Below are 10,569 nucleotides of genomic sequence, written 5' to 3' on the forward strand. Positions count from 1 at the left end.
TTCTATACAGTAGCTTGAAATTTATTAACTTATACTGTAGGTGTTATGTATTCCTATGACAAAAAAAAATTAAGTCTTCAAATTTTTTAAAGTTTTTTTAATTTAATTTTTCCTTTTGGGGGTACAGTTTGCTCTACCAAATAGTGATCGTAACAAATTGATCTGTTTTGGATGTTGCTATAGTGACATGCAGTTATATATTTTGTTTTTAAGGGGGGGGGAAGCAAAAGAAACACCAGTGTTAGCTTAATCTTAATGTCTGGTGTTTGTCATGGTGAAATTATAACTATTACAGTGTAGGAGAACAATGAAGATGTTCTCTGAATGAGCCTCTGTGCTTTTTTGTCATGTTATGCAGTGAACTATTTTTAAGGTCTAATCAGTGATTATTTTTCCAACTCCGTGTTTCTCTAAGGAATTCTTTCACACACGGACCATTCTTAGCAGTTTTCCTCAGTGATGGAATATCATGAATGTGAGTCATTATGTAGCTGTCGTACATTGAGCAAATAAACTTACAGATCTGATGTCAGTGCCACTTAGTTTTATTTAATGAGTGTAATTTGCCTTTGAAGGTTTGCTTGGACGGGGCTGGGGGGGGGGGCTCTGTCCCCCTGTCTGCTCAAAGAAAGAAGTTGGACTGGGGGCAAGGGACAAGACTATCGGAAAGCGCCTCTAGCTAGGAGTCCGACCGGGTTTGCTGACCTTGAAAAACCGTAGCACCTTTGGAGCCTCCGTTTCTCTTACAAGAACGAGCACGTTCAAGTAGATCTCTAAAGGTCCTTCTGGGGGTATCATTTGGGAGAAGCACAGACCTGAGTTTGAATCTGGCTCCCTTCTGGGCCTCGGGCAAATTACAGAACTTCTGAGCTTTGGGGGTGGGGGGGGGTGTGGGTGTGAATGAAAACTGGGTCACGTGCCTGGTTTGGTAACTCCATTAGTTTCCCAGTATTGTTGGAGATCTCATGAAGTCTTAGATGAGGTGGTTCTTTGCACTTAAAGGTGTTGGTAAGTAAAACTGTCTTGTGGTTTTAGCCCCTCTGAGGTGGCCAGCAGCCTTAATTGGTGTGGGCTGAGCTCTCAGTAGCCCACTGTTGGCTGATGGCAGCTGTCAGAGTGTGGCCACCATGAGAATTGCATCCCTGGGTGTGTGGGGTGTGTCCTGCCTTGATCACTGTGGGGAGGGATATTTGTCTGTAGGAAGGAAGAATGCCAGGACAAAGGCTTTCCTCGTCAGGTTGGGTTTGCTCCAGGAAAGAGGTGGAGGGTTGTGGGTTTTTTGTTGTTGTTGTTGTTTTAACTTTTCGAGTAATCAGAATTCACATTTTAGGAATAACAATTTGTGTGACCGAGTTTTTGCCACGTGCTGGATGAATTCACCCATGTTGGCTCGTTTGTCACTCAGAACCACCCTGAGAGTGCCCCTGCAGGCATAGCTGTGGAAATAGAAGTGGCTGCCGTGCCCAAGTTCCCAAGATGTCACAGCCCCAGTCCTGGGCCCTCCTGAACTTGGCCTACAAACACCAGGCTGCTTTTGCTCAGCCAGGAAGACTAAGAAACTGAGCGTCAGCCAGCATCAGCACATGGTGATTTAGCTCTTTCAGTGCAGGAGATATTGAGGGTATAGACCATCATACGACATTTTGCCAATAGGACAGTAGAGGTACGGGCATCATCAGAGCAGTCAAACTGGGTTAAGTATAACAGGCTCACCAAGGCTCATCAGAAAGAAGGGTTAGCTCCTGGAAGGTGCTGCCATTATACTCCTATTTCTTCCATGTAACTTCCCATTATGAGTGCCTGGAATTTGCTCAGAGTACTTGGACGGACACTTAAATTTCTCTTGAGCTAGGATGCTGTCTGTTGCTGCATTTCTATACAGTTTCGAAGAATATCAAAAACCAGATACTAAAAATAACTCATTTGTTTAATAAAAACCCATGACATGTTAAGTAATAACTTCAAGAACAGTAATTGTGTGCCCCGCCTCCCCCCCCCGCCAAAAAAAAGGGCTTTTTTTTTTTTTTAATTTTTTTTTTTTTAACGTTTTTTATTTTTGAGACAGAGAGAGACAAAGCATGAACAGGGGAGGGTCAGAGAGAGGGAGACACAGAATCCGAAACAGGCTCCAGGCTCTGAGCTGTCAGCACAGAGCCCGACGTGGGGCTCGAACTCATGGACCGCAAGATCATGACCCGAGCCGAAGTCAGCCGCTTAACCGACTGAGCCACCCAGGCGCCCCAAAAGAGCATTGTTTTTACAGTTTTCCTGATCTCTTAGTAGAGGTCAGCTGGACTCTATACCTGCTCCTGCACTCGATCTGTTGTGATGTTTTTTTTTGAGCTGAAGTATTTGGAAAGGGAAAAAAAAGGAGAAGTAGTTGGAAATGGATGGCCTTAAAGAGGTCAGGAACTGAAGGATGCCTTATGTTAGGCACCAATGATCGAGTCCTCTTCCTCAGTGCACTCCAGAGTGTTAAAAATAACATTGTGTGAAGCAATTAAATAATGGTGATGGGTAGGGGTAGGAGAGCAATTAGGAAGAGTGGATCCACTCTACTTGGGGTGTCCCTGTAAAGCAGAATTCTCCATTCCAAGGCTGGGGCGGAAGGGCCGTCAAACGAGATTTAGTGGCAGGGCACTTGAGTGTAGCAAGCGAGTTGCTGTTCGGTGCCAGTGCAGTTTTCCCGCACTCTATTTATGTGTAATTACCACACGCGTTGGCCTCTGCGCTGGTCAGCTGAGACTGCGTGTTGACTAACGCTGGCTGATCGGAGTGGCTGAGAGTGGCGGTCCCCTCCTGGGTGTACAGTTCTCCAAGCGTGGAAAAACAGCCTGCCGAAAACTAGCTGGGTAACACTTGTCTAATTCTCGGAGTTGACAGTAAGCGGTAACCCAGCCTAATCAGAACATTACAGTGTGGTATACCAGCTTGCTCATTAGTCTGCTGGTTTGAATTTTACAGTTCTGGTATGGATTGGGATAAATGGTCGAATGGGAACGGCCACAAACCCTGCCTCTAATGAACCAGATATCTGTGGTCAGTGAGAGAGAGGGTGGGGGCAAGAGTGGCTGGGTCAAGGTGACAAGAACCTTCAGTACCAGGTCAAGTTTGTTGGTATCTTGTGTTTGTACTTCATCCACACCTGGCAAGACAAACGGGTCAGGATTTCCCATTTAAGTAGTACTCTGAGGTGGCATTCAATTATCCACCTGCAGGAGCGGAAAGTCGGGAATTTGGGGAACATTAGCTGGTTTGGGGGGTTTTATATCAGTAGGTAGTGCAGGCACATGAAAGTACACCAGGGTGTAGTCTAAAACAGGCTTTTGTATTGTCTTTGAGCTAAGACTGGTTTTCCATTTTAAAAGGGTTGTAAAAAAAGTGCAAAGGGACAGTATATTGCCCACGAAACTTAAAATGTTTACCATCTGGCCAGCAGTTGGGTGACCCCTGGTTTATCAGTAACTCACTCCCCCACACCCTTTTCCCAGCCATCCGTTTCCTCCTCTTAGAGGTAAACCACTGTTCTCTATTCTTAACTGGCTCAGTTTGAGACAGTAGAGTTGACTCTGGCTTTGAGATGGAAGGTTTTGGATACTTTTTTTTTTTAATTTTTTTTTTCAACGTTTATTTATTTTTGGGACAGAGAGAGACAGAGCATGAACGGGGGAGGGGCAGAGAGAGAGGGAGACACAGAATTGGAAACAGGCTCCAGGCTCTGAGCCATCAGGCCAGAGCCTGACGCGGGGCTCGAACTCACGGATCGCGAGATCGTGACCTGGCTGAAGTCGGACGCTTAACCGACTGCGCCACCCAGGCGCCCCGGAAGGTTTTGGATACTTTAACCGTGTTTAGGGGCACCTGAGTGGCTCAGTCGGTTAAGCATCCAACTCTTGATTTCAGCTGGGTCCTGATCGCAGGGTTTGTGAGTTTGAGCCCCCACATCAGGCTCCGCACTAATAGCATGGGGCCTGCCTGGGATTCTCTCCCTCTCTGCCCCTCCTCTGATCATGCCCTCTCTCATTCTCTCCCCAAATAAATAAGCTTGCGGGGGGGGGGGGGATTACTCTAAAGATATAACTCCATTTATTTTTTTTTTTTAATTTTTTTTTCAACGTTTTTTATTTATTTTTGGGACAGAGAGAGACAGAGCATGAACGGGGGAGGGGCAGAGAGAGAGGGAGACACAGAATTGGAAACAGGCTCCAGGCTCCGAGCCATCAGCCCAGAGCCTGACGCGGGGCTCGAACTCACGGACCGCGAGATCGTGACCTGGCTGAAGTCGGACGCTTAACCGACTGCGCCACCCAGGCGCCCCAAGATATAACTCCATTTAAATGGAGGTGGTGTTGGGTGGGGCACTGAACCTCCAGCATTTTGAGAAATTTCAGACAAAAAAGCTGAAAAGAATGGTATAACCAAATACCCACTGCTTAGTACGGTAGTTAGCATTTTGTCATCTTTGCTTTATATTTCTCTATCTTGTGGAACTTTGAGAGTAATGACATTTACTCCCCATATTCATATTTCTTTCAAATATCAGGACATGCTCTCACATGACTACCCCATTGTCATCACACCTAAGGAAATCAATAATTGCTAATGTCACCCCATATTCAGGTTTCCTTAAGTTATCCCCACAATGCCTTCCCCACCACCAGCTCGGATCTAATTAATTCATTAACTGGATTTCATTATTAGGTTTCTTTAGCCTCTATTCCTTCCACCTCTTTTCTTTTAGGATAATGACTTTTTCAAGAAACCAGGCATCTTCACGAGATGGGTCTTTTTTAGAGATTTCATTTAAGTAATCTCTACATCCAATGTGGGATTTCAGCTTACAACTCCCAAGATCAAGAGCTCTACTGACGGAGCCAGTCAGGTGCCCCTCAAGAGATGGTCTTATGGAATGTCCCACATTGCAGGTTTGTCCAGTTTCCTCCTGTGTCCTTTAAGTTGTTCCCAGCCCTGTGTGGGCACTTGCCTTGCACAAGGGTTTTGCTTTGCCCCTCCGTCCAGTCTTCAATGGTTTACGTGAAATTAATGGGAGCCTCATAGTGCTCTACTGAGAATCAGGTGATCTTAAGCAGTAGCCAGCACCAGGGCCTGTCCCCCGAGCCTACTGGACAGGCTAGAGGGAGTGCCTGCTGCCCAAGGGAACCTGAGTCTTCCAGGCTAGGATGTTTTGCCTCCTTTCAGCCCTCTCTTGCCTCCCCCAGATGGAGAAAGTCTTATGTAGGCACCCAGTCTCACTTTGACTTCGCAAGCCAGCACACATGCACGCCACAGGGTGAGTCCTGGCGGTCTGCAGTTCTCCCCCTGTGCCTGAGGAAGGTGGCAAAACAGTGTCGCCCACCATGTTCCCAGGAGTTCTCAGGAACAGGCAGGCATGTCTGAGAGGCTGTCTTCATAATGAATGTACATCAGGAGAATAAATCTAGACTCGTTTTAAACCAACCTTGGTATAAACTGGTTCTTCCTACAATGATGGACAAGTTCCCCTACTTACTGACTCTTAGGGACCAGGAAGAGACCTCAAACCCTTCCTTCTACCTCTTAGGCGCTAAGCCCAGATTTTAGGGATGGGGTTTTGATAGCTGGTGGGTTCCTTAAAGCCTAGTGGGATTCTGGGTTCCATAAGGTTATCAAAGCATATTGCCTTCCAAAAGTCCTTGCCTCCCCAAATATGGAAGTATAAGGTCATCATGGTTTACAGGGGTTTTGCCTTCTCCATTTGCAAACTGCTTAGTCTTAAACACAGTCTAATTTTTAGGCTTTGCGCCCAGTGTGGGACTTGAACTCAGAATCCTGAGGTCAAGACCTGTGCTGAGATCAAGAGTTGGACGCTTAAACCGACTGAACCACCCAGGTGCCCCTGAAAACATTTCTTTTGGGGAATGTTGTGGTCCCTCAGTGAGGAGTTCCAAGAGGCAGGGCATTGGATTGTAGGCAGACTGAGAGTGAAACATATTCTCTTGCCCTAAATTTGAAGATCGCATTGAAAATAGAGACGAGAGATGTAGGAAATAATGGCTGGGTAGCCGGGTATAAAGGACGAGCAGCTTTTATGGCTGACTCATTTGGGGGCGAGTCGCTTCCCATGCAGTCTCCCTAAATTCTGTCCAGATCCCCAACATCAAACCATCTACTACATCCCACTGCTGGGCAAAAGCAAAAGGAGCAATAATAATTGCTCCCCCAAGTATTCTTTAGCCTGGTGGGGACAGGGCCAAAATAAGCCTGCATAGCAGAAGTAAAAAAAAAACAAAACAAAACAAAACCTAGGCCCATCCCTCACAGCTTCCCCCCAGAATTGACCAGCGACGAGTGGTCAGGCCGCTCTTGCACCATTACTTTGGGGTGCTGAATGGTTTGCTGGGCCCGAGACTCGGGGCGCACGCGGCAGCGGGTTGGGGGGGGGGATCGGCATCTACCTGGGCCTGGCCCCGCCTAAGCGCTGTCCCCAACTGGGCCCCGCCCGGCTCTGCAGCAGGTCCGCGTCTACGGAGCCCCATCCTCCCCGGGATTCCGCCAGGATCCCCCCGGGTTCTGCTTCTTGCAAGCCTCTGCGACACCGAGGCTGGACCCAGACCTCTGGGCCGCCTCGGCGCCAACCCACGTAGGAGCTCCATCCTCCGGCTTCTCGGGTCGCCTCCCATCCCAGACACCCGGGCCCGCCAGGACTCAGTTCTGCACGGGCACGCGGGGGAGGCCGCGTGAGTAAGCCGCACAGCCCCGCGCGCTCCCCGCAGGTGCTCGCCCCCACCACGGTCCCGCCGCGGGACTAAGAACGAGCCCGCGCGCGCTGTCAAGCACTGGGGTGGGGAGGGGGAGGGCGTCTGACCAGCAGGAATCGCGAAGGTTCCAGGACCAGCCAGATACCCGGATGTGAGCTGGGCGGGACACGGCCCGCCTTCCAATCTCCGGCAGTGGCGAAAGCCAATCACGGGCCGGTCTGTCCCGCTCCTCCAATGGTCGGCCTGTTGCTAGCCCCGCTCCCCGATCTGCCCCCGCAGCTGCCCAGGTCCGATTCGCTCCCAACCCGGCGCCCCTCCCACTCGGTCCTCCCTCTTCCGCCCTCCCCCAGCCCGCCTCCACTCTCCTCGTGCGCGGTCGTCACCCAGAGAGCAGCCGGGCCTGGGCTGTGCGGGGCGTTCTGTGGCCGTGTAGGCTATTGGCCACGTCTCCGGGCCCTGTCCATTGCCGCGGTCGGTGGAGGGAGCGCGTTGGAGGGGACAGGGCCTCAGGCGTCAGCTTTCCCCCTGACCCCGTGCCTGCCTCTCAGTTTGTGAACGGCCGGCACGACCGCAGATGCCCTGTGCGGGTTTGCGGTGCTGTCTTACCTCCGCAGCCGTCATCCGGCGCCGGCCCCAGCGGGCACGTTTCCCGCAGATTGCAGAGGAGGAAGCCGGGCTCGGCACAGCCTGCTCGACCCGCACAGCTGAAGCGGGCTCAGGGCTGGTGGCGACTTGGGTCTGGCACATGCTGGCCCCGTGGCCCTGTAACCTGGCGTCCGGATGCAACGAAGCCCCCCCTGCCTGTCTTTGGCGTTCAAGGCTTCTCCAGCCTCACCTGCCGCCCGCCTCACGTCACAGCCTCGTCCTCCTTCGGCCAGTGCTTGTTACACCCCTGAAAAAGCCCTTTCTTTCCCGACGCCTTTGAAGAGAGACTCCCAACTTGGAACTGCGTGGTGGCCGCCCAGGGCCAGCCCCAGAATCGGAAGTTGGAAAGGTTCAGGAGGGCGCGCACCCCAATCTCCGCCCCAAACATGTCCCCAGGCAAAGAGCTAATTCAGCCTGAGGGCCCGGGAGGGGAGACGGCTGGGTCAGCTTCAGCGTGGCTGGCTATGGTTCTCGAAGGTGAAATTTCTGTCGCTCAGTCATGTCTGTCGTGTTCCAAACGGGAAGGGCTGTGTCAGTGGCAGAAAGCTTAGGAGGCCGGGCTTTGAATGCCCACCCTACCCCGTCCTAGCTGTGTGGTGTAATCTCTCAAGTCCCTTAGCCTTTCAGGCCGACAGTTTCCCGATCTGTAAAATGGGACTAATACAGTCTACCTCATAAAAATGCCTAGTGTGGCTGGGTGTCCAAGACTTGTATTTGTCCGTGTAGTTGGCTTCACTCTGCAGAGGAAGAAACCAAGACTTTGTAACTTGCCCGAGTTCCCACAGTTAGTATGTGGGCCCAATGAGGGCTTGACCCAGGCAGTTTTGACACAAGAGGCAGAAGTCTTAACCACAATCCTCTGCTGCCTCTCAGTGGCATAGGGTTGCTCTGAGGGTTTTGTAAGCTAAGCGGTGATTGACAGCTAGCAGGTGCCCAGTGCTTGCCAATTGTGATAAGAGAAATGGTGGCGAGTATCTATGGAGCAGGGCAGAGAAGGGGCCTCCAGGCCTTGGCTGCCAGACCCTGCAAAGGCAGAGAAAGGGGTGGCTGGGGGTGAGCTGGGTCCTCCAGACCCGAGCTTCTAGGAGGCTTGAGGGCTCTCAGAGACTGAGGCCCAGAGCAGAGAACAGGGCCAAAGGTACGGAAGGCGCGGAGCTGAGGGTGCCCGTCCCCTGCCCCATTTCTGCTCTGGGCCTGGCAGGACCTAGAACGAGGGCAGAGACTCCTGAGGGTTCTGGGGTAGGCCGTGTTGGCTCTCTGGGAGAGCACCAGGGGGCAGTCCTTGACTGTCCTCTTTGGGCCTGGAGGAGGGGAGGGTGAGGACGCCCAGCCCCAGAAGGTCCGGCAGGGGGCAGTCAGAGCCTGCCTTGCTTGGCACTTGGCTCCGTCCCCCCTCCCAGGTGGGGCCTAGGCTGGGTTTCCTTTCTGGAATTGGCCAGTACCACCAGCCCAAGGCCCCAGCTGGCAGGGCCTGCAGCATGCTTGGTGGGGATTGGTTTCTCCTCCTCTACAACCTCTCTTCTACCCAGGAGGCTCCAGGACCCCTGCTGAAAGATTGGCCTGTGGGGCCACTCCTAGGGTTCAAGGCTTCCAGGCTGCACAGGCCTAGAGAAGGGGGTTTTCAGCAGGCCCACTGAGGGGATTGTAAAAAAGATAGCTTACCCACCAGGGCTCAGAGAGAGATGGGGGTGGAGTTCAGATGGGGAGGGGCTCAGAATGCTTCCATGAAGCATGATGAAGTGAGAAAGTACAGCGATGGAGGGTGGGGGTTCAGTGAAAATGGAAGAACTCTGAGAAAGGGGGGGGGAGGTTTGGAGAAGGGGTTTGGGGGTGGGGAGGGATGCAGTGAGGGGTGGGTCTGAGTAAGGGGGGTGCAGTGAGAGAGACAGGGAAGGGCAGCAGAAGGTCAGAAGGGTCTGGGAGAGGGTGGGAGAATTCAGAGAGAGAGGGGGCTTAGGGGAGAGGGCTCACTGACCTCTCTGGTCGTTCATTCACCTAAGTAAGTCCTCAATGTCCCTGTCCCATTGCCAGCCTGAATGAACACTCAGACTCAGCCATCCTGGAGGGACTTTCAGAAAACCTTTCAACCTATCTTGTGGAGGGGAAGGATGTGAGAAGGGAAGGGTTAGCCGGACCTGCCCTGGAGTCAGGGCCAAGACTGAAGGAAGGCCTTCCTTCCCCATGCCAGGCCTTGTTGGTCCTGCAGAGAGCTGTCCTTATATCCTTGGGCGCCCCTGGGACTTTGGCCTTCCTACCATTGTTAGGAGACCCTGGGCAGCTGCCAATCTTCACGATTCTCCCTTGATGCCCGTTCTGCATAGGGCTGACAACACTGACAACCCAAGGCAGGAGGGGCCTCAGAGGTCACCCAGACTCTCAAAATGGAAACTGAGCCCAGAGCAGGGTGGGCCCCAGACCATATCTCCAACAGGGACGGAGCTGGCCTCAGCCCAGTGCTTTTTCCTGAACACAACTGCTTATGCCACCTCGATCCATTTTGTTTTTAAGTTTTATTTATTTAATCTCTACACCCAACTCGGGGCTCAAACTCACAGCCCTGAGATCAAGAGTCGCATGTTCCCTGGACTGAGCCAGCCAGGCGCCCCTCAATCCATTCTTTAATCCAAGCCTTCCTAGTAAGTTCTGCCCTGTTTGGCCCAGGGGAAGGGGCGGGGGTAGACTTTCTTCCTCTGAGACAGCCCCCTGGACCACTGGTGCCACATCTTGATCCAATTACTGCCACCATAGTCCGGACAGGGTGGTTATACCAGGCTGGTAGGTGTGCAAGGCTGGAAGGAAGGGTGGCAGGGGCCATTATGCTACAAGACTCCTCCCAGGGCTGGTGGGTTTCCCCAGGGTCCCCAGACGTGACCTTTTCTCTCTGGGTGTTGGGAGCCCTGGCTGGGCACTTGACTTTCCTTTGCCCTCAGTCTGCCCCTCGGAAGAGAAGGAGGTGGCTGGCCGGCCAGGGCTCTTCTGCCCTCCATGCTCCTACATGAAACCATCCAGCGGTTCTGTTACTGATCTGAAGCTGTCCCTTCTTCACCAAGCCTGGGATTCCTGGCATTTTTCACGCTGCCAGCTCTCCCAGCACAAGGAATGGTTGGCAGAACTGTCTCGTGAGAAGCCCATGAGAACATGGCTCATCCTTGGGATACAGAGTGAGATGCACGCAGTGAAATCCAAA

Source organism: Lynx rufus, unplaced genomic scaffold, assembly GCF_022079265.1.
Source record: "Lynx rufus isolate CCGP_SWC_20201006 ecotype Redwood Valley unplaced genomic scaffold, mLynRuf1.p SCAF_27, whole genome shotgun sequence".
NCBI classification, from domain to species: Eukaryota; Metazoa; Chordata; class Mammalia; order Carnivora; family Felidae; genus Lynx; species Lynx rufus.